Genomic DNA, 22,900 nt, shown 5'->3' with positions numbered 1-22,900 from the left:
CACTCTACTCCATTCTACAAAACTCTATAACACTACTCCACTCTATGATGCTCTACACAACTCCCTCTATGCCAGTCAATGCCACATATTGCCAAACCAAAGCTCTTGCATAGGCGAGACCTATTGGCTTTGCCGAAGCTTATTCTTCCACCCACTACAGCATACAGACCGAGCATTGTAAATGCAATCAATCTCGCATTTGTTTGAGTTAGAGCTTTTGCCAATGTAAATGGCCATGTATTTTACCTATGTGTTATGGAGATTATGTATGTGGTGTGTATTGGAATTGTGTGGGTTGGCTTGGATTAGTTAGTGTGGAATTGTGTATTGTGGAGTGGATTTGTGTAGTGGAATTGTGTGTTATGAATTGGATATACGCGGTGTGTTATTTATTCGTTTTGTTGAGTTGAATTATATGGTTTGATGTTGATTTATGTGGTGTGAATTGGAAATGTGTGGTGTTTAAATGTGTGGCGTGGAACTGTGTCGAAAGCTTTGTAAAAATAAGAAAATATGCAATAAGTGCGTTTTTCAGTGAAATCGGATCTGCAGGTAAATACACACAATACATTTAGGACAAATTTACTGCAACAATTATGATGGCAAAATCCTCCATATTGAAAACCTGGCACTTCAAAGGCAAATTGATATGCTAAATCTGATCAGCTAAATTAATATAAGAACTGAAGCTGATGGGGGTTAACAGAGGGCACCTATTCATGGTAGACATTTTTAGCTGAATATGTGTGCCGGTTGTTAGGGTGGGGGTGAGCAATTTAGCACACTGTTAAAAACATTATCAGAGAAGTACCAGGCCTCCCATAACTAGCAGATATGAAGCTGTCAGACAAAGAATAGCACTATTCATTAAATTACACTTTTTTTTCCGTCACTTTACAAGAATACAGAGAACAAAAGAGGCAAGGGAGAAAAGTGTGTTTTTTCCTTGTACTAGCTACTAGCGATGACAGACATGCAGCAATTATGGTGATAACCAAGGAATACTGAGCAAGAAGCCAGGCTCCGGTCTGTTTTTTTTACCTAAAGAGGAAAATATTTTGCAGTGCCCCTATTAAAGAATGAATACGACCACTAGTCCTGCACTTTTGTTTCTTCCTCAAACAAAATGTTATCTCTCCTGGTATTTGGCAGATTTCTACCGTTATGAATTACAGGTAGATATTATTAGAAAAAGATGAGAGTTCCAGACTAGACAATGGCACAATGTCGCTGAATGCTGCTTCTCCACTGTAAATGGGGGCGAGGAGGCTGGTTTAAATACATGCGTCCACACCCAAGGATTCATATTCCACCAGTGGCGGCTGGTGACATTTGAAAGTGGGTGGGAGGTGTATTTGAATTACCAGCCATCAAACTCCAGCCTGGACCCAGAATTAACATGCCTAGAAACACTATGTTATAAAGTGGATTTAAAAAATGGTTGCTAGTACAACTGAATTTTATTCACACACAACACCGCCTTTGCCCCTGTTCTCAGTAATATTCCTTTAATCCATTAGCTCTGGAGCTCATTTCCTAGATTCACCAATCACCAGCCACACTCTGTCACCAAGAAGCACCCGCCATGTAGTGTTTCCAAATTGTGCACAAGCACTGATCTTTCTCCTCTGTCTAGATGCAAGGCACTCTTGCCTGAGTGGCATCACTTAGGTGATAGACCCAGCAGATCTCATTCAGTAAGAGTGCTCACAGCATGGGATTTTGCTCCCCTCTGCTAGTCAACTATCAGACTTAGAAATTACATCAGGAAATCAGAAAATTAAAATACTCGAAAGAAATGGTGTTCTTCTGCTAATTTTATCCTAGTCAAGTCCCTGGAATGCCAGTGTGGACCTTTTAAATTTAGCAACATGCAGGAGTTATTTTTCCTGAGGTATGGGGCTGCAGCAAGTGGCATGATGCAGCCCTCCATTTTGTCATCACCTTGAACATGTAGTAAACTGTATAGGTTTTCTTGAACATTTCGAAAATTCAGGGTAAGTGTCTTCACACTCTTAATTCACACCAGCAGTAACCCACCGAGGACAATGTCGGAATTGTTAGCATGTCACAAACCACGCCAAATTAGCCTTGAACCTGCTCCAACAGTGTAACATCCCAGGCCAGGGTACTGAACCTGAACCTGAGCAACTTTTTTTTAAAGTCTCATATCGATTTCCGATTAAGTTATTCTCTTCCGATTAAGTGATTCTCTTCACATAAATACGATCGCACATTGGCTCCTTTGTTGGACCTCCCAGCAGAGAGGCCAGGGACTGTTGGGTTGAGGAGCATAACGAAAAATAAGTGATGCACTCTGGCGGTAAGGGCTTGGTTCCACATCGGGTAACTGTATGCAGCGATTGGTCTCACAGTATAGCAGCTACACAGCACTGTAGATAAATCTTCATACTATTAGTCACGATTAAAGGTGAAGTTGTCAACATCAGATAGGGACACGGCTATTGTATGCCTTTGCAGGGCAAATACTTCATACATTCCACCTGAAACTTGCATGCTGAGCTACTCAGAGGTCGCATTAACACCTCATACCAGTTGTACTAAATCGCCAAAGGCTCGACGGAGTGATAATAAATATCACATATTAATCAGGTGCACGGCGAGCCCCTTAAAATAAATGGTTTCACTCGACTTTGTAATTTGGCAAATATTACGTAACTTAACGCCAGACTATCAGACGCGGCTCGCGAGGGGGTGGATAGGGGGGGGTTCGTGCGGTGGTGGTTGGCAGGGAATTATTAAATATAATATATAAAAAAGAAAACTTACGTCAGCCGGTCCGCGCCACCTCTGCTGCTCCCCTTGGCGCCTTCACGAACGCCCCTGGAGTGGAGTGGCAGCCTCTCCCAGCCAATCCTGGCGCCAGCATGGGTTTAGGGCACGGCTAATCTTCGCCCCCAGCATGCCCATTAGGAGGCCGAGGGGCTCCTAATAGGCATGCGCAAACAAAGGAAAACACAAGTGCGCATGTGTGGGCACGGTGTGAAAATTCACCCTCTGTTCCCACTCATGCGCACTTGTGTTGCTGCCTGCTGCCCCTGGTGACAATCATGTCAGTCAACATGACGCCAGACCGCCCACATCCTTCAGTCTCTGAAGGGGGTGGGTGGTCCGACGTCATGCTGACTGACACGATTGTCAGTTCTCCCTCGGCGTCTTTAAACTTAAGTAAACTGATTCAGTTTACTTAAGTTCAAAGATGCCGAGTGAGCTGCTGGCTGGTGGGGCTACGCGCCCACACCTCAATGGACGCACTGCGCCAGTATTCCACTATTAATGCAAAAAACATACAGGGCACTTAAGTTGCTCAAGCAGACTACCAGTTTGCGTGCTTCAGTGAAACATAATTGTATTATTAAATTAATGTGTAGTGAAAGCTGTCAACAGATGTCCACTGTAAATGGCAACTGATCAATACTTTAGTGAGAGCCCTTGCGATTTTGGACTCCATATAAAAGAAGTCCATCAATAAGCAAAGCAGGTACTGTACACATAACCCGGAAATTAGTGACGTGATCAAAGTACATGTAAAATTAAGTTTCCAGCAATCCTCTCAAAGGCTGAATGAATCCTGTGTGCGGTGCAAGCAAGGATGGATTGGTCGATTGTATTTAAATGTCAAAGGTGCCAAAGCACTTCAAATAATAGCAACTGTTGTACACAGATGGGCTGTAAAGTTGCCACAAGTTGGGGTTCTATTGGACAAATATATTAAAAATGCAACAATAACATCCTCAAAGTGTGTGTGCACGCTGTATACAAGGGGGGCAAGACAACGAGTTTTAAGAATATTGGGATTACAATCAATGCGGACTAAAACACAGTAAAAACAAAGAAGGTCTGAAGAGTTGTAATATCCATAAAAGATGAGCTCTACACATGGATAGTGAGTAGATTCTTTATTAGCCGACGGAGCGCCGGAGCACACAACCTTTTGCTCAGAAGCGGTCGGCGCCAATACGCAAAATGGCCGCCTTCCGCTTCCGTTAACTTTACTTCCCGTTCCGCCTAGCGGAACACTAGTGCGCTAACGCACGAGCAATACCACAAGAGTGTGGAATGGAATTCCTTCAATTAAGGTGGAAAATAGTGGGAAACGGCCACTACAACGAGGCCGTTTCCACAAAAACCTTAACCACGCATGCATTACACCGCATGCGTGGTTACAACGAAAGCCTTTACCACGCATACCTTTACTACGAGTTACGTAGTAAAAGCATGTGTAGTAAAGGGTACAATTAAAAAAGGGGGGGTTAGGGGGGAAATCCCCCCCACAAAAAAACCTAAAACTAACCTCAAGTCGAAATGGGCTGGCAATCGGCGTCGTATAAGAGGAAACGGAAAAGAAACCGCTTCCTCTTTACGACGTATGACGTCACCACGGAAAAATACGTGGAGAAGGATTAGCGTGGAACTACCATTCCATTGTAACGCATGCGTGGTAAAGGCATGCGTTACAACGGAGCTCGTTGTAAGAACATACAACCCTCATTCTCAAAACGTACCTATGTCATGTGGTCCGTTGCATTCTCTTTGCCTTCTATTCTCACCTGGAATCACAATCAGCTCTAATAAAGCACCCTTTTTAATAAATAGGGCATGTTGTTTTGTTCTATTCGCAAGCCCAGTAGCCACTCTGTCAGTGCACCTCAAACCTGATGTGGCATGTCTGCTATGTGTTGCTTGTGTGTTAAGAAGTCTGTGTGAATTATAGGAGACTGATAGTTTTGAGGACCTGCTGCTGCTTTATTGTGTTCTAGTAATTGACGTGTGTACCATATTCTGTATTCCATTATGTGCTGTTGGACAGACCCGTGCAGCACCTGAACAAGAGATTGTGTAATATATCCATGCTTCAGCGAATATTACCATTTGCACTGATGCAGACTAAACACACAATGGATTTAAAATTATGCAAATGTATGCATTAAAGTGTAAGGATACAAAAGGGGGTGGTGATGAACGGAGCATCTGAATCAATCAAACACTCACACCCAGTCAAAAGATCTGGGTTTAATCCATCACTGTTCTTTAGCCCACTCTGCCACCCCAGTTCAGACATGGCTATATGCAAATCAGTCTGACCCTGTGTCTCATGGGAACAGTCCAGCCCGAACTGCCAAGCCATGTCTTCCCTGGACCGGAAACAAGCTTCCGATGACCGGTTTCTGGCATTCCAGCCGTCTTCAGCCCGGCTTGCTTGAATCCAGTGGCACAGTGAGCAAGGGACTCACGTCTGAGCATACCCTGCCATACTTATGGCGGCCAAAAGCAGTATAAAAGGGGGTGGTGATGGACATGGCTATATGCAAATCAGTCTGACCCTGTGCCTCATGGGAACAGTCCAGCCATGTCACCACCCCCTTTTGTACCGCTTTTGGCCGCCATAAGTGTGGCAGGTTGCTTCATGGGAACAGTCCAGCCCGAACTGCCAAGCCATGTCTTCCCTGGACCAGAAACAAGCTTCAGAGGACCGGTTTCTGGCATTCCAGCCGTCTTCAGCCCGGCTTGTTTGAATCCAGTGACAAAGTGCGCAAGGGACTCACGTCTGAGCATACCCTGCCACACTTATGGCGGCCAAAAGTGGTACGAAAGGGGGTGGTGATGGACGGAGCATCTGAATCACACTCACACCCAGTCAAAAGATCTGGGTTTAATCCATCACCGTTCTTTAGCCCACTCTGCCACCCCAGTTCAGACATGGCTATATGCAAATCAGTCTGACCTTGTGCCTCATGGGAACAGTCCAGCCCGAACTGCCAAGCCATGTCTTCGCTGGACCAGAAACAAGCTTCCGAGGACCGGTTTCTGGCATTCCAGCCGTCTTCAGCCCGGCTTGCTCACTGTGCCACTGGATTCAAGCAAGCCGGGCTGAAGACGGCTGAAATGCCAGAAACCGGTCATCGGAAGCTTGTTTCCGGTCCAGGGAAGACATGGCTTGGCAGTTCGGGCTGGACTGTTCCCATGAGGCACAGGGTCAGACTGATTTGCATATAGCTATGTCTGAACTGGGGTGGCAGAGTGGGCTAAAGAACGGTGACGGATTAAACCCAGATCTTTTGACTGGGTGTGAGTGTTTGATTGATTCAGATGCTCCGTCCATCACCACCCCCTTTTGTACTGCTTAAAGTGTAAGGATGGCAGGCCAATGTGGATTCCAGGCAACTACGTAACGCTTTTTAAAACATCTACGTACATACCGAAATATTGCCAAAACTCTCCCTGCAGAAGATCTTTAATCTAAGCTTGCTTATCACAGAGACCTTTCTGTCAAATGTGGCTGCACTATGTTTCCGCCACGTTCGTACTTACGAGTTCTATTCCAGTGTCTCACATGCCCCTCGAGATTCCTTAGGAGTGGACAGAGTGATAGGTATTGGTTTGTGCTACTACCTGAGATGGATACTCTCGCCGGGGACTGTGCCTTTGTATGTATATGCAGTTATGCCTAAACTTTAGTTTCCAGGAGAGTTGCGCCAGTAGACTCCTTAGGACTGTCGCAGCATGGCCCTCTGGTGAGCTTTTTGAAATTAAGCGAGGATTAGCAATGCTCTTGCCTTCTTTTAATTTAGCGCAGTACAGCAGCAGAAGTGGATAATTTTACAGCTCCCAGCTCTTTACTCTCGGTTAGAGGCGTTGCCGCCTGACATCACCTCAGCAATTTACGTGACTATATGGTCTGAGCGGTAACGCCTCTAACGCTTTAGGCTTGTCACAGAACTCAATTCAGCCCAACAAAAAATAATGCCTTATTTTGGGTAGAAACATTCGATGCGCCCTCATTTTAACTGTTATACATTAAAAAAAGGAAAACTACGATAAACAGTTATGGCTCAATGGCTCATGAGAGCATTCGCTGCAGAGCCAGGTAGTACATATCAGGATGTCGCCTGTTTTTCAGCTTGCCTGAGGTTCTCCACAGTAACAACCTGGACAAGGGGAGCCGGAGAGGCAGGGAGAGAGAGTGCTGTGATGTGGCCTCTGTTCTGCTTGGCTGCGGCATGGGAGGGGAGCTCGGAATGTACAACTTGGACACAGTGCTTTAAATGGGCCGGTACTCACCGGTACTGAGTACCGGCACTTCCTAAATTTATCACTTTGAGTACCGGCACTTCCCTACTGCCAGAGGAGAGTACCGGTACTCATGAAAAGGTCTGCTTGTGGCTGTGCTGGTGAGCCGGAGTGGGACATGTCACTGGCAGCCGAGTCGCCGCTTCTGCAGCCCCCTCCCGCCCATCAGAGCCCCAGCTGAGCTATTCAGCAGGGCTCTTTTAAATAATGTCCGATGCTCGCCGTCATGCTGTGCTTGACAAAGCAGGGTTGAGATTCATTTTACCTGCTAATGTGCGCGCGTGTGATTTTCAAAGCGCAGCACTTCAGTTAGTGAAAAGTGAAAAGTCAGTGCAGGGTAACACTTTGAACATAAGAAATGTTATCAGACAAAAGGGCGGCGGAATTTCACACGTCCCTTCTCTTGATGTGAGGGTTAATGCCCAGACAATGCGATTGAAGAGGCCCCTGGAGCACTAATCTAACTGTTTTCTGCACGGAGGCGCCCACCTTCCTAACGCCAAATGCCTCAAGGTCTGTTTCTTATATGCCCAGGCTGTGGCAGGATGTTGCCTTTCCTGCCTGCCAGCCGGCCCCAGTGCACCCATGAAATTCCCCTGCTGCATGGAGTTGAAGGAGGAGCCCGGTGTTCGAGAATCCATCACCTGCACACCTCCTCCTGACCTCTGCTCCAGGCTCACCACGCCATTGTGAGTCTCATGGTGGGAGCAGAGGGCACAGGCAGAGACACTGCAGCTGGGCTCGCTGTCTGACTCCCTGAAGAAGAGACAGGCTAGAGATCCATGCGGTGCGAGGCCAGCAGCTCCTCAGTATCGTTCTGACAGCTGTAAAGACATCATTTAATATTTTCCTGCTGCTGACATTTAAAATGTTTGTTACGAAAATGATTATCAGAGGGCCTTGCAAATGGGCACACTAGAGTTGTCTGTCTGGGCTGAATATGCGCTACGTTTTGTCTAAACTAGCAGTTTTGCTGATTTATTAGTAGTGCAAAGTGTTTACCATCCCAGCTTGACAGTGACACTACAAAGCAGCACCCTTTATTTTCTCAGCACAGTTAGACTTGCTAAATCAGAGATGACTCATGGGATTATTGTTGCCGCTGTCGAGAAGTCAGAGTTTTCTCTACTGACAGTTTGCACTATGACCATTAAGTAGCGTAGATAGTTAATGTGCCTTCAAAAAGGCATATTGTATTGTACTGTATTGTATGAAGATAGCTCAGCGAGTTGCTGTTTTTGTCACAGAGATCCCTTTGTTATATGTGGTTTGGCCGCACCTGAAGCTGAGGTTGGGGGTGGAGGGTGCTGATGTTTATTGAAATTAAATAATAGTTCAAAAGCACCTGCTGGCGAGTTTGAATCCTTATTGCTCAAATGAGTGCAATTTCTGATATTTGTCTACTTCCATTGACTTCATACCATGGTTATGCTTGCAAGAATGTGCCCCTCTAAGTGTTACACATCTAGTTGTTGCCTGACTCTCTTAAATCCACTGAATCTATGAAAATGTCACACATACGCAATCTGAAACATTAGCAGCTCGACTCAAATGTGTCATTTTTTATATTTATACGATTCCCTCATTTTGCTAGTGAGAAAGTGTCACTCATAAGTACAATGAAAATATGAAAATGTCACACATAGCAATCTGAAACCTTGGCAGGTCTGGGGTCCATTCTGGCCCTGTGCTGTCAACACCTTCACACTATCCTCTGCATTTGCGTGAACACAGAAATCCTGGCAATCCCTTGGCAGTGGCAATTAAAAAAGCCATACTGAAGAGTATAACATAGCTTTTAACATACCAAAATCTTTTGTGTGTCTGCTTATGTTTGTCTGTTTGCCTGTATTTGTAAGCCTGTTTTTTTTAAAGAAAAAAGTGAGAGAGAAAGAATCAAGAAACTCTCAGGAGGTATTTTAAAGAAAATGGGTGGTCCTTTGTGTGTACATGTCTGCTCGGTGACAAAGGTTCATAAATAACGTAGTAGGGAGGGTTGGTGAGTGAGTGAGCCAGGGTGGATGTGCAGATGAATGGATGGATGAGTGAAGGGATGGGTGAAAGAGGGTGGATGATTGGATATAAGGGCCGATGATGGGTGGATAAGTAAAATATTGGATGGATGAATGAAAGGTAGAGAGAATGGATGAAAGGGTGGATGATGGATGAGTGAAAGGAGGGATTGAGTGAAAGGGTGGATGGAATGAAAGGGCGGATGGTATTAAGGAGTGAAAGGGTTGATGGATGAGTGAAAAGGTGGATAAAGAGATGGATGAGTGAAAAGATTAATGGATAGGTTTAAGGAAGGATGGATAGGTTTGGATATGAAGGGTGGACAGACAGAATGGTGAAAATCAACTGAATGATGGATGAAAAACTGAATAGACAACAGAATATAAATGGTAAATGGTGAACATCAGCAGGCAAATGGTTGGATGAAAGGATGAATAGATAGATCGATGGAAGAGACAAGAGATATCTTCTGGGGAGGGTCATGATGATTTGCTTGGTGCCATAAGAGCTTTGGTTCGAAGTGGGGATATTTTCAGTTTCTTCCTACTCACTTGCTCAAAAATATATGGTATTGTGCTAAACAACAGCAATTAACAGTATAGCATTAAGAAGGTGCAACTATTGCAAAAAAAGGAAATGTTAACATATTATTGCATTTCTCTTTCATTTTGTGTAACCTGCTTTGTTTATATAAACACATTTATCATGTGTTTTGGTGTGTGCTGCAACTATTATAGAAGTCGTTAAGTATCATCATGTCCTCCCCTTAGCCCCGCCACTAGCCCCGCCCACTCACCACACCTCTTGCGCATTTTAATGAGTACCTGCACTTATTTTTTCTCATTTAAAGCACTGCTTGGACAGCATGTGGAGGAGCTAAAAGCAACAAGGGCAACGGGACGCAGACAGCACTTGGAGCTATGAGCAGGAAATGAACACTAGAAGAGGCAAAAGAAGTAGTACGGGACACAATGAAGTGATCCATGTAACTGGGGCAGTCTTTAGGGCGTGACCAAAACAGAAAACGGAGGGACAAATGTAAGCTATTCTTCAATGAAAAGAAAGGAAAAGCACATACAGGAACCAATCATAAACGATATGTGTGCTGAATGCCCATACAGTAGATACAGTATGTCTCGAGAGACAGTGCATGCACAACCTACGCTAGACTAAACAAGCATTGGAAATGCAATAGGTCTCGCAGTAGTAAAGTTTGAGCTATAGGTGTTATTTATTTTTTTGTTTTTTATTTATGTGTTGTTTTTTCTAAATAGCTAAATTAATAGCTTTCTTCTTTACAAAGCCAATAGTTATAATTTTTGTAAATGTGACACCTCTAGCATTTGTAAAGCAACATGTTTTGTATTAACGGGACTTATATGTGACTATATGTCGACTAAATTATGCAGCAAGAAAAATTATGTAGAGTATTGCGGCACAATTTGTGATCATATTTCATTACTTTATCATTTTCATACTTGTTAGCACTGTCTGGGCTGAGACTCCACCTCATAATTACCAGTTTAACCCTCAAACAAAGCAATAAGCAATGGATGTGTGACCAGTCACCCTTTGCAAATGACCTTCCATTGTGCAGCAATACGTTTTGCAGTATTGTTTAGTTACTGTTGATCTGTTTCAGCTAGAAACTTTTTTTTTGTGTTCAACTCTGCAGGATATGCAGCAGACGATGGATTATGTGGCGCTTGCAACAAATCCATCATCATGCAGATAATATTGCAGCCACAAAATTGCATAATTCCAGTGGCCCTCGCTATGGGGAAATAAACAATATTCACCAGCCCCATAAGCCAAGTTACACAAGCCTCCTTCCCACACCAGATGGCTCCAGTCCCGAGGTTTGGGACAACTACCAAGGGACTGGGGAAACAACGGCTGTCTAGCTTCACTACCCCCCCGACGGAGGAGCTCATCCGCATTTGCGGATCAATACGATCTGGCTCACCTAGGGACCCCACTACTCCCAGACGGCTGTTGGGAAGTCTGGATGTTCTCGAACCACATATCCGCCTTCTGCTCAACACCTCTTATGAGACGCAGACTGTCCCTGCTGCATGGAAACAAGCGATTGTTCTCCCGCTGCAAAAAAAAGCCAATATTAGCTTTGATAAATTTGAGAACCTACGTCCCATCTCTCTCCTGCCTTATATGGCTAAAATTGCGGAAAAGATTGTCAATCTCCAGCTGATGAAGTACGTGGATGATGCCTGTTTGCTCCACGACTCTCAGTTTGGTTTCCGCCCCCGTCATTCGACGGAGTCAGCTCTTCTAATGGCGGTGGAAGCCTTGCGTCAGGGTGCGGATGAAGGCCATACCATGGCTTTAATCCTGCTAGACCTCAGCGCTGCATTTGACACTGTAGCACACTCCATTCTGCTACAGTGTCTGGAGGAAGGGGGTATCTCAGGTGCAGCGCTGGGTTGGCTTGGTTCCTTTCTATCTGACAGACGCTTTCAGGTCCATCTGGGCGATTGCTACTCTAGAGAGATCGGGCTGGGCCAGGGAGTGCCTCAGGGCTCCTCCCTGAGCCCCACCTTGTTTAATCTCTATGTTGCCCCTTTGGCGGGAATAGTGGAGAAATACGGGCTGCGTGTTGTGTCCTATGCCGACGACACGCAGCTGGCCATCTCCCTCTCACGTACCCCGGATCTTGCGGCGGACAACTTCAGGAACTGCATGAAAGATCTTGCAGCCTGGATGTCCGCCAACTGTTTAAAGTTAAACGGTAGCAAGACCGAGGTACTGATTGTGGGTGGGACTCCGGATGCCTGGTCGTCGGCATGGTGGCCTTCTTGCTTGGGCGAGGCGCCAGCTCCTTGCCAGGGGGCAAGGAACTTAGGGGTCTGGCTGGACTCTGGCCTGACCTTTGATACACATGTGGGCCGTGTGGCTGGGGTATGCGTCGGCGTCCTGAGGACCTTAAAAAAGGTGTTAGATCTTCTCCCCCTTGCGGCCCGCAGAACATTGGTGCATGCCCTGGTGACTTCCCGCCTCGATTATGGCAACCTATTATATCTGGGTGCCTCCAGCTGGGCCATCGGGCGACTTCAGGTGCTGCAAAACGCGGCTGACCGTTTGGTGTTGAGGCTCCCCAGGAGATCCCCCTCCAAACCCGCGCTCCACGCACTTCACTGGCTTCCAGTTGCCAGTCGGGTTGAATTTAAAACTCTCTCCACATGCCATCGTATTGTGAATGGCAAGGCTCCTGCGTTGCTCAGGAACCTGGTGACCGTGTATGAACCCACACGTAGCCTTCGATCCTCCTGCACAGGGCTCTTAACGATACCAAGAGTAAGGAAAGCCCGCATGGGGGGTAGATCTTTTAGGCATCTGGCGGCCAAACACTGGAATGCTCTTCCTTTAAGCCTGCGTTTGGAGCCATCAGAATTGATTTTCAGAAAAAAACTCAAGACCATTCTGTTTAGCAGGTAGTCGGCGGGGAGGGTGGGTGGAACCTCAGCTTCTCACTTATCACAGCGCGGGGACACGCCGGTGGGCGTACTTCCAAGCGCTCTATAAATGTCCAAAATGAAATGAAATGAAATATGGCCAGACCAGGGCACACGGGGTACTGCAGTCAATTTAGAGTGTGCGAGTTATTAAAATTGGACAACCAGTGTCAGTAGAGACGAGCCACAACTGTTAACGGGGGCTGCACTGCGTTGTGAATGTAACATCTTAAAACAGGCACATTGAGGTTGTAGCTTGTTCTGTGACAGAGGTGTGAGTTACGCAGTTCTCACCACAGAGCCCAGGATAGTCGCTCAGCAGAAAATTCTGGCACCCTGTTTTGTGATTCATTTCAGACGGTTCGAGGGGGAACAGTGGGAGAGACTGAGGCAACCAGAGGAAACGTGGGATGGAGTGATGGAACAAAACAGGGAGGGGATACTTAGGATGGGCTGACGCAGCACAATGTAACAAGCATTGGCAAAGAATATGTACAGCAAAGTAAGCAAGGGATAAGGAGACAGGAACTGTAAATACAATGAAAGAAAGTGGAGGCACGGATGAGGGACATAAGAGAGCAGTAAGAAGGGGATGAACTAGAGGAAAAGGGGTGAACAAGAGGAGAAAGAAAGCAATGGCGGGGAAAAAAGCAGGCAGCGGAAAGAGGAGAGGTTAAGAAAAAGACTGATTAGAGGATGTATGAGCAATGGCCAGGGGGCATGAGCCATCAGTTCTGCGCTATGCTGTTCTTGTGACTACCACGGTTCCTCTTTATGGGGAAAATAATAGTCTCTGGGGAAACCCGAGAGTTTCAGAATGTGCACTGAATCCGAGTTCTCAATGTGCAGGAAGGCGGCAGTGGGGATCATGGTAACTTTCCGAGCCCGGCCTGAGCACGTGTCAGGGAGTTCCCCTCGCACAGAATCAGCTGAGGCAGCCTGGCAACAGGTGGGTACTGGGGGGGAGAACGAGGCTCCTGGCACCAAGAATAAAACGAAGATACACACGCACAAACAGAGGCGCCACCAAGGCACGGCTGCCCCCGCGCTCGACATTCACGAGACGGTGGAGGCGAATTGACAGTTTACAAATATTAATACAAATACAATGTGGACAATTGACATGGGGGGGAGAACGAGGCTCCTGGCACCAAGAATAAAACGAAGATACACACGCACAAACAGAGGCGCCACCAAGGCACGGCTGTCCCCGCGCTCGACATTCACGAGACGGTGGAGGCGAATTGACAGTTTACAAATATTAATACAAATACAATGTGGACAATTGACATAACTAACGACAGTAACCACCTTCCAACTCCGCTATTCCTAGCGTTTGTTTCTTAGAGGTAGTTGATAGTGACATGGCAGGCAGGGGAGGGGACGGAGCGGGGGTGTGGGAGGAGTGCGGGAACAGACGGCGAGGGGAGGAGAGTAGGAGGAGGAGAGTAGGGGAGGCACGGCCTAGCGGCCGTGCAATCAAGAAGTGAGGGGGCGGGAGAGTAGGCAAGGCAGGCGGCTGGGGGGAGGGGGGAGGAGAAATGCGACGCGACATGGCAGGCAGGGGAGGGGGCGGAGGGGGGGTGTGGGAGGAGTGCGGGAACAGACGGCGAGGGGAGGAGAGTAGGAGGAGGAGAGTAGGGGAGGCACGGCCTAGCGGCCGTGCAATCAAGAAGTGAGGGGGCGGGAGAGTAGGCAAGGCAGGCGGCTGGGGGCATGTGCACACGCTTTTAAGCTCAATGCGCATGCGCATTGAGCTTAAAAGTCACGGGCACTGCAAGGAATCGCCACGATTCCTTGCAAGTTGGATAAAGAGTGGATAAGCCCCCATAGTCTCGCTTGCTCGATGCGCATGCGCATCGACAGGCGAGACCTAAAAATGGGTCAACTCACTTCAGCCATTGGCTAACTTCACTTTGAGCAATAGCATTCTGCCATTTCAAAAAGAACACACCCGAGCATAAAGTAGTGCCCTTAAGTGGCAGTGTCTACTATGGTAAAATTGGCTTTTAAGAGACACAAAAATATTTTATTTTAGATTGAGGATGGTCAAGAAGTTAGCCCAACAATAAAGTTCTGTAAACACCATGGGAAAAGATCGACAGAGCCAAATGAGCGGTGGCCAAAGCCAAACATTAGATTTAGCAAAGCTTAGTTTTTTTTTGTTTTCAGGTCTGTAATGAAACACATAAACTGTTTCCAAAGACGTGGGGATAAGAGGACGTACTGTTTATCATACCATCCTATTGGCTGATGACGGACTGTTTAGGCGCTAAATAAAAACAAATTTGGAAAATTAACACCGTTAAACCCGCCGAAAATTATGAATTTCCGTGTGAAACACTGCATTTGAAAAGCTGTCATACTCACAATCACGCGTAATGGGCGGCGTATTGGATTGTGTGGACAAGCCCCGTGTAGCAGCAAGCCAATTCAACTCTGGAAGGTCTGGTCCTGTGCCCACCTCCGCCACATTTGTTGTTCGTTTCCATGGCAATCGAGTCCCCTGGCGACGGAGGTCACGTGATTGTAAGTGTTGCCTATTCCGGTAAATAATTTGCGCATGCTCACGCAGTCTAAAATTGTCAGCGAAATGAGCGTGTCTGCATTCAAATGCAGGTGGCCTACCTAATAACCGGGTGGTTTTCTTTAGTGACGCTCATCATGGTCGTATAAGACGGCACCAGCGCAGGGTGTGTTCCACAGAAGCCAAGGATACTTTAACGTGTAGCTTGTATTTAATGTTTTAATAGACAGTCATTCCTGCATACAATGGGCTTCTGGCTAAAAAGTCAGGACTGGCTGATAGAGTTTCACTGTCACAAGCGTGCACTATCAGTTGTTTACTTATGCCGCTGTGTATGTCTGTCTTTTACGCCCCTCGCATGCGTCCACTGACGACACCACACCGCCCCTTTGTTGACAACTGGTACTTCCGCGTTGTTGCCTGGGTTCCTGGGTGTTGTATTTTTTTAAGGGGCTGGGCGGCCCAGTGGCCTGCCGCATGGACTACCCTTCCCATGCCGCACTGCGCTCGTCTCAGCCCTACGTACATATTGTTTTCTTCTGAAGGTGGCGCTGCACAAACGGAGTTCTGACGAATAAACAAACGCAGAAACTGAGGGAGGCTGATGTGAGACCTACGAGGCCGCCTTGTGCATCGTGTGGACAGGCGGGTAAGTGATTTTGCTGGCGGGAATGTGGAGAGTCGGACATCTCTTCCTGTAGATGCCAAATACAGCGCAAGCAACAGGTAGTTAGGGAAGGATAACCCTATCGCCGTGCCTCCACTATGCCAGTAATGCACGACATAAGAACAGCATACTGCGCAATGTACGTGAATGGGGTCCTGCTTTGCGCACCGCCTTCAGTAGTCATGAAGGAAGTTGGTTAATCACCCCACGCCCCAGAAACAGAGTATATGGATCGTACTAAACAAGGGACTACCGCCTGTGTCCAGCCACATGCCCAAAAATCAGAGCCGCCTACCGTGGTAATATTACACCCCCCCCCCTCTTAAAAATCCTAAACTTGATATTATATTCCAACCTTCATGTTGGCTTTGGGTTTTCTACCGAGCACACGTAGTATGCGGCGCCTGACTGGTAAGCCAGCACCCGGATCTTCTCTAGATCACGAGTAAGTGAGAAACTACAGTCCTACTGCCTTATTTCTCCGAAATTGAAAAAGAAAACCACCCAATACCGATCGTTTTCCGGTAACGCTCCCAGGATATGGAACGTTCTCCCTGGAGTTCAAAGATGCAACCCCTCATTCTCCTGTTTTAATAGGGACCTGAAACTCCATCGCCTAAACAAAAGTCAACTAACCTAGTCCTCTTTATCAGAGTTGTTTCCTCTCTCTATGGACATTCAAGGATAGTGGGTGACCGGACTATACCACTCTCGCCTTTATCTTTTATTGCTCTCTCCCCCTCCGCTGCACTGCATATTTATATTCCATGCCGTATTTTTTCCTGTGGTTTGCTTCCTTACTGCCGGCCTACTATGTAATGTAATGACCTTCTGCTGCTTACTGTGTGTATGCAAAGCGCTCTGATACTTACGGGTCAAGCTATCGCTATATAAAAAAATTTAAAATAAAAAAACCAAAAAAAAACCCCATAGTAAACACATACATGACAGTCACCGCAAGCTTATCTGCCATATAGCAGCCTTCTGAATGCCATATCAAATACTTGACATGCTCATACATGACTCTGATAATAGACATCAAATTGCCATATTCGTAGACATCAAATTGCCATATTCTCCCCATTAGAACTCCCTTAATAATACTAAGAAAAATACACAGCAAGCTTGCCTGGAACATAGCCGTGTTTCTAGGCTTCATATTGGAACAGACTCCATTAGCGGATTATGAACAGTTCCATGTGGTGCACAGATTAAAGTTCAACCTAATTTAGCGTTCTGTATAGGCTTGTGATGGCCCAGCTTTTTGTTGCAGCCTAGCGGGTATGTATTCTCCAAGATTCCGTCCAGTGTCCTATTAAAGTTCTGAACCTCCTACGAGAACTGTTTACTTATTCTTTTTAAATCTTTGTTTTGTGGCTCACTCCATACAACAATGTATGGGTTGAAGTTTGTGGAATATGGCCACTAATTGATACCTTTATTTAAGTTGAAGGGATCTTGTTTCTAAAGCCAGATCCATACCCCTGGTCCCAAAACTCACAAAACATTTTATCCATTGCCGAAGGTCTATATGTTTTTGCCCAGTCATTCATGCATAGTATGCCCTTGTGACTCAAATGTCCAAGACTTGTCGATTAACAGATTGCACTGTTGACAATAAACAACACTTAAAGATTTCGGTCCTTCATCTTTGCCTCCTTTGGTTCACTTGAAAGGTTCGTCTTTCGACCACTCAGTGCATGCATACTTAACCAGATACAAGATATTATTATCTCCCTTCAAGAGACGGGAATCCTGGCTGTCATTATTGACCATTAATTCAGTCCTTCAGAGTCCCGTATCTTGGGTAGTGATGCAGTTCAAGACAAAGTGTTTGAGCCACACTCAATTTTAATAAAAGCTACTTTCCCAATCCAAAGACGAATGGGTCACTAAGCAATATGTACATTCACAGTTCAGAACATGTGTGCTGCAAGTGGACAGTGAAGGAACCATATCTCCGAGATTGTTTTCCTCCACCAACACGGTTATATTATTGAGACTAGCCAGTAGTCATGCGGGTCACCTTCCTTCCCATCCATTCCCATGGCGTTCTGTGAGTAGGGCTTTGGTGAGGTTCTTTTTATTTTATTTTTTACTGAGAGCAAGGGCGAGGACTTTGTCAAGGTTAATGTGGTCACTGCATCTTGTGCTGAACATTAGGTGTTAAAAGTGCTTTGTACATGTTGCTGCTTTATTTATTTGATTTTTTTTAATTAAATGGTGTCTCTGGACTATACTTTACACGCGTGACACATCAATAATCAGTGGCCCCTCTGATTCTATGCTTCATTGAAACATAGTTCCCTTTGTGATGTATTGCGCAGCAGCAGCACTGTGCCCATTTTCCTACCTATCCTGATCCATCTACAACCGTTTCCCCCTTTGAAAGATCATGTAACACGCCTCTTTTCATCCTGGGCATCACTGTTCGTCATTCTTGACATCACCCTTCCTGCGCTTCTCAATCAATTAGCGTATTCACTTATTATCATTTTCATCTTCTCCCTGCTCACACCTCTTCAAATTACACTTTATGCCTAATAAATCCCTGTCATTGCATCTCTGGAATTTCCAGGTCCACACTATTTATCCCTCTTATTCCTTCTGTCCACTTGACTTTGATATTTCTCCAGCTGAGGTAATTATTTTATGCACAGCAACTCCCAGCAATGTTGCAGAGAATTGCCACTCTACTGTGCTAGGCTTATGCATCATTTCAATAATGACATCCGGTGCAAAATTAATAAGTGTGCATTTAAGGGCTGTTGCTTCGTGTGTTCAGGACCACATACATTTGCCAAGGTTGTATTCCACGTAAGCTGGCCATAGTTTATTCATGTGAACCTACTGATGCGCCATTTGCCATACACTATGTGGCATATTAGTAAAGAAATACTTTATTTCGGCCGGAGGCCATAAAAGTTCACACAAAAACAAGAATTTTTCAGTTGCTTCTGCTCAACAGTACTGTGTATGTATATTTAACACCTGTTTAAGCTAAAATTCATCAAGCAGTGTGTGTGTATATATATATATATATTCAATGAAAAAACCATTGGTTTTAGGCCATATATAGTTAGGGATTTGCATTTACAAAACCTTATTTTACTCGCATAAAACCATTGAAATTCCATATATAGTTATAAGCGCTAACTATATATCGCGCACCCGCAATCCACTGCTGATGATGTCACATATTACATCATTCATGACATGGTTAGTGACATCACTGATGACATCACTGATGACATCTCAAATGACATCACTGATGACATCACTGAAAACATCTCATTTGACATGACTGATAACATCACTGATGATATCATTCATGTGATAATACCATGAACCTCTTCAGACTCTAATATAACCTTAGATACAATCAGTGTAAACAGACAGTCACAGACTGTCACTCATCCATGGAGTTACTCACACACCTAGTCAGTTTTGCCAAAAATCAATCACACTTCCATTTTCTCAACTATACAGTTATACACACCTTACTTATTCAAACATATACTAACACATATTTACTTTACTCTCTTATACAATCTCTGATACATGTTCACAATGATCCATACAGCCACTCACACATTCACTGGCTCTTATGCACAGTTATTTATAGATGTCAACTCTCACATGTACTGTGTTTTACATATGTACTTAATTTGACATGTAGCACTGAGATATCCATTCACTCACTAATACACTCATGCACAGTCAACCGCCCATACAGCTGTTTGCACATGCACTTTTGAATCTATACATATAGTGAATCAACTACTCACACATCTATGTACAGAGTCACACACCTTCCAGCCACCCATACACACACACTCAGTTTCCCATACAAATACTTGGCAACCAATCAATAACCCATACAGTTACTCATATAGCTACTGATCAACATATGCAGCACTTTGTAGAACAACAGATATAATGATGCACAAATTAAAACAGTTTAGTCACTAACCCATGCACTCAGTGAGACACATTTAATCACTCACTCAATCAGTCAGTCAGTCATGCACCTAGTAAATCCTTCATCCAGACACTTATATATCCACTCATTCTTCAATATGTAAAACATATTTTAACTTTACAGAAACATACAGTCACTGGATGTTGTAATCAGTGATGTCATCAGTGATGTCATTTGAGATGTCATCAGTGATGTCATCAGTGATGTCACTAACCATGTCATGAATGATGTAATATGTGACATCATCAGCAGTGGATTGCGGGTGCGCGATATATAGTTAGCGCTTATAACTATATATGGAATTTCAATGGTTTTATGCGAGTAAAATAAGGTTTTGTAAATGCAAATCCCTAACTATATATGGCCTAAAACCAATGGTTTTTTCATTGAATTTTCAAGGTTTTGTAAATGCAAATTCCTAACTATATATCCACTATAACCTATGGTTTTTTCTGTGAATTTCATTGGTTTTTTGATAGCAAATATGAAAAGCTTTAAAATGTCAAGTACGTGATAGGTAAAAACGTTTTCGTGTTTATTCACGCTGATGTGCTTTGAACGCTGCCCCCCCCCCCCCACTCCCCTCTTTTCTCTTAGTAGTACTCTCTCTTTGCAGATAGTGAACGGTAGTTAACGCAGGCCTTTGCCCCCGTTGTAATCCGTCGTGCCTGCTTGTCTCTCCATTTGATTGATTGTTATCCAAGCATTTACTGTTTTACAATTGGTTCTCTTTGGATCATTCTCTATTTACAAACAAGCACAAAGTCGCAATACTCTGTTCAGTCTTTGCAAATAGTGAAAAATCGTGTAAAAAAATAAAAGTAATCGAGCAAAATCAGTAGACCACTAATTCGATCTCTTTTTAACCTCGGTAAAATACAAACATTAGGAATAACCCTTCATGAGAAATACGAAAATAGTGAAATGAATTGAGCTCCACACCATGAGGGCTGCAAAACAGCTCGACTCCGCCACCCACACCGCCCAAAATAACGGCAAACCCTATGGTTGGTGGAGACATTTTGACTATATTCTGCACCTGCATTGTCGCGTAATGCGTCATATGACGCGACGCGTTAGCGCACCCGGATGTGCTCCGGTGCGCAAGGCGCAGCTTCCCGGAAACGATCCAGAGCGCGCCGCGCAGCGCGTAACGTAAGCATAACAGGTCATGTGACTTGTTAATAAAACTTTTCATTGGTTCATTTTACTTTTCTTTTCCTAATTATGTAAGACTAGGTCATGTGACCTAAAATTAACACTTTTCATTGGATTAAAACATTTTTTTTCCCCAAACGATGAAAGCCCCACCTTGTTTCTGGATGTTTCAGACTGAAGCTGGCGTCACCATGAGAGCACCACCATCTCGTAGCTCCGTCGTGGCCATTCCGCAAGCAATCATGGCAGCCGCTCCCCACCGGAAGCCTGCGGGAGTCGAGGGCCCCCAAGACTTTTGTACAATCTTCAAGGCTGAGGGGACGCTTTCGAGAATGGAACCCAAGCCCTGGCAGACAAGCGTCCGAGTTCCAAGGTGTCCCAGGGCCATTTTACTGGACCAGGCCCAAATCCGAAGAGCCGGCCGCCATTTTAAGAGTCCTGTGGAAGCCGCCTACCGCTGCACCGCAAGAGTGGGAGCAACTCAACTACATGGTGAGCGAGACGCTGTAGCCGTAAGAGCGGGCGGTAAACAGCTGAATGGCGGATGAGGCACAGTGTAGCAAAAGCGGGCGGAATGGCGACTGAAACGATAAAGGGGCGCCCCACTACAGCAGACAAGCCTCCGCCATGTGCTTCAAAACTGCATATGTATCTCGTGATATCAAGGTTGGGCAACCAGTACAGAACAAGCAGTTACGAGTCCCATTTACACCGGCGCCATTTTGGGCGCGGCCGGGCAGGTCCAGGATCTACTGAAACATAAAAAATGAGGCTGACGTCTCTGAAGCAGTTCACGAACAGCAGGACATAGCAAATAAACATGAACTCTCTAAAGCTGTTAACTCACTGCAGAACAAAACAAGTGAACCTGAAACCTCTGGAATAATTGTCGCTCAAAAGACCAACACACAAAACTCTGTAGAGCCTGAAGAAAAAAAAACAGAAGGGCACTGTAGTTTCAGACACACTTAACACTAATGACGAAACAAAGATATCGTCTGTTTATAAAGCAGTTATCATCTTGACAGAATTGACAAAGAAGTGTACAGACACCAATGCATCAGCATTCTCGGAGATAACATCTTAAGGAACAAAGAAAGACCTGTTCACTCTTGACACCCCAGGTGCTGTGTATATTGCACTATACTGCTGCATCGACAAAACGGGCAACCCTATTGATGTGGATTTTTCATTATTGATTATTGTAAAGAAATGGCGACTCCCCCCTTTAGCAGATTAGCTAAATGTTTCCGTAATTTAGGCATAAAAGTTATATTATTGTTGTTGTTGTTGTTATCGTTATAGTTCTGGTTAATTTCAAAAAATGGTTAAATATATTTACAGTTTTTGTTGCGTTCGTTATATTTAAATATTAATAAAGTTTTAAAATGTAACTGTCTTGGAGTACTATATTTTTTTTTAAAAATCGGGTGAATGGGGCCTTGAATCGGGTTATTGTCATGTGTGGGCTTTGCAAGTGTACTGCTACAAGATCGGACATTTCAAACTCAAATGCACGTTCTTTTTCTTACCTTTCCGAAGCATGGAGCGCAATAGCAGGCAGAGAAAGGGTGATGCACGTGTTGAACACTGCCTGGCCTGCAAATTGCTGCCAATGCCCCCCCCCCCGCCCCGAGTACTTCACAAATCTTTAAAAGACCATGCGCTTGTTCAATGGGAAGTGGATAACATGGCTAAGAGCATTTGCTGACTAATGCATGAATATCGCTGACTTTTCAGCGATATTCATGCATTGCGGCCATTTTTTATCGTATTTGCGATAAACCTTGCTAATAGCAAGGTTTATGTGCGATAAAATTCGCCGAAGTGCGGCGATAATTATTGTCTCTAAACAAGTTAGAGACAAAAATTACCGCTACTTGTTGGAAATATGCCCCCGGGTTTTTCCTTGCAGGAATCGGGAAACGAAAGACTAGCACTGAAATCAGTAGTCTCACACCTGAATCGGGAAGGTTGGCATGTCTGGATAC

The 22,900-nt window shown here is 45.0% G+C and overlaps 2 protein-coding genes across 3 annotated transcripts in view; one reads left to right on the top strand and one right to left on the bottom strand.

Annotated features, from left to right (window-relative positions):
• Positions 1 to 15,066, bottom strand: part of PIERCE2 (piercer of microtubule wall 2) — a 68,200-nt gene extending 53,134 nt beyond the window's left edge. The window contains exon 1 of the mRNA XM_086958336.1: positions 14,946 to 15,066. The gene's annotated coding sequence lies outside the window, so the exon portion shown is untranslated. The remainder of the gene's footprint in view (positions 1 to 14,945) is intronic.
• Positions 15,067 to 15,655: 589 nt separating this feature from the next.
• Positions 15,656 to 22,900, top strand: part of CCPG1 (cell cycle progression 1) — a 314,779-nt gene continuing 307,534 nt past the window's right edge. For both annotated transcript variants that reach the window (XM_086958333.1, XM_086958332.1), the window contains exon 1: positions 15,656 to 15,751. The gene's annotated coding sequence lies outside the window, so the exon portion shown is untranslated. The remainder of the gene's footprint in view (positions 15,752 to 22,900) is intronic.

The sequence above is a fragment of the Lissotriton vulgaris genome, chromosome 2_1, assembly GCF_964263255.1.
Source record: "Lissotriton vulgaris chromosome 2_1, aLisVul1.2, whole genome shotgun sequence".
NCBI classification, from domain to species: domain Eukaryota; kingdom Metazoa; phylum Chordata; class Amphibia; order Caudata; family Salamandridae; genus Lissotriton; species Lissotriton vulgaris.
The sequence above is the reverse complement of the archived record's forward strand: the minus strand, read 5'-3'. Positions and strand labels throughout refer to the sequence as shown.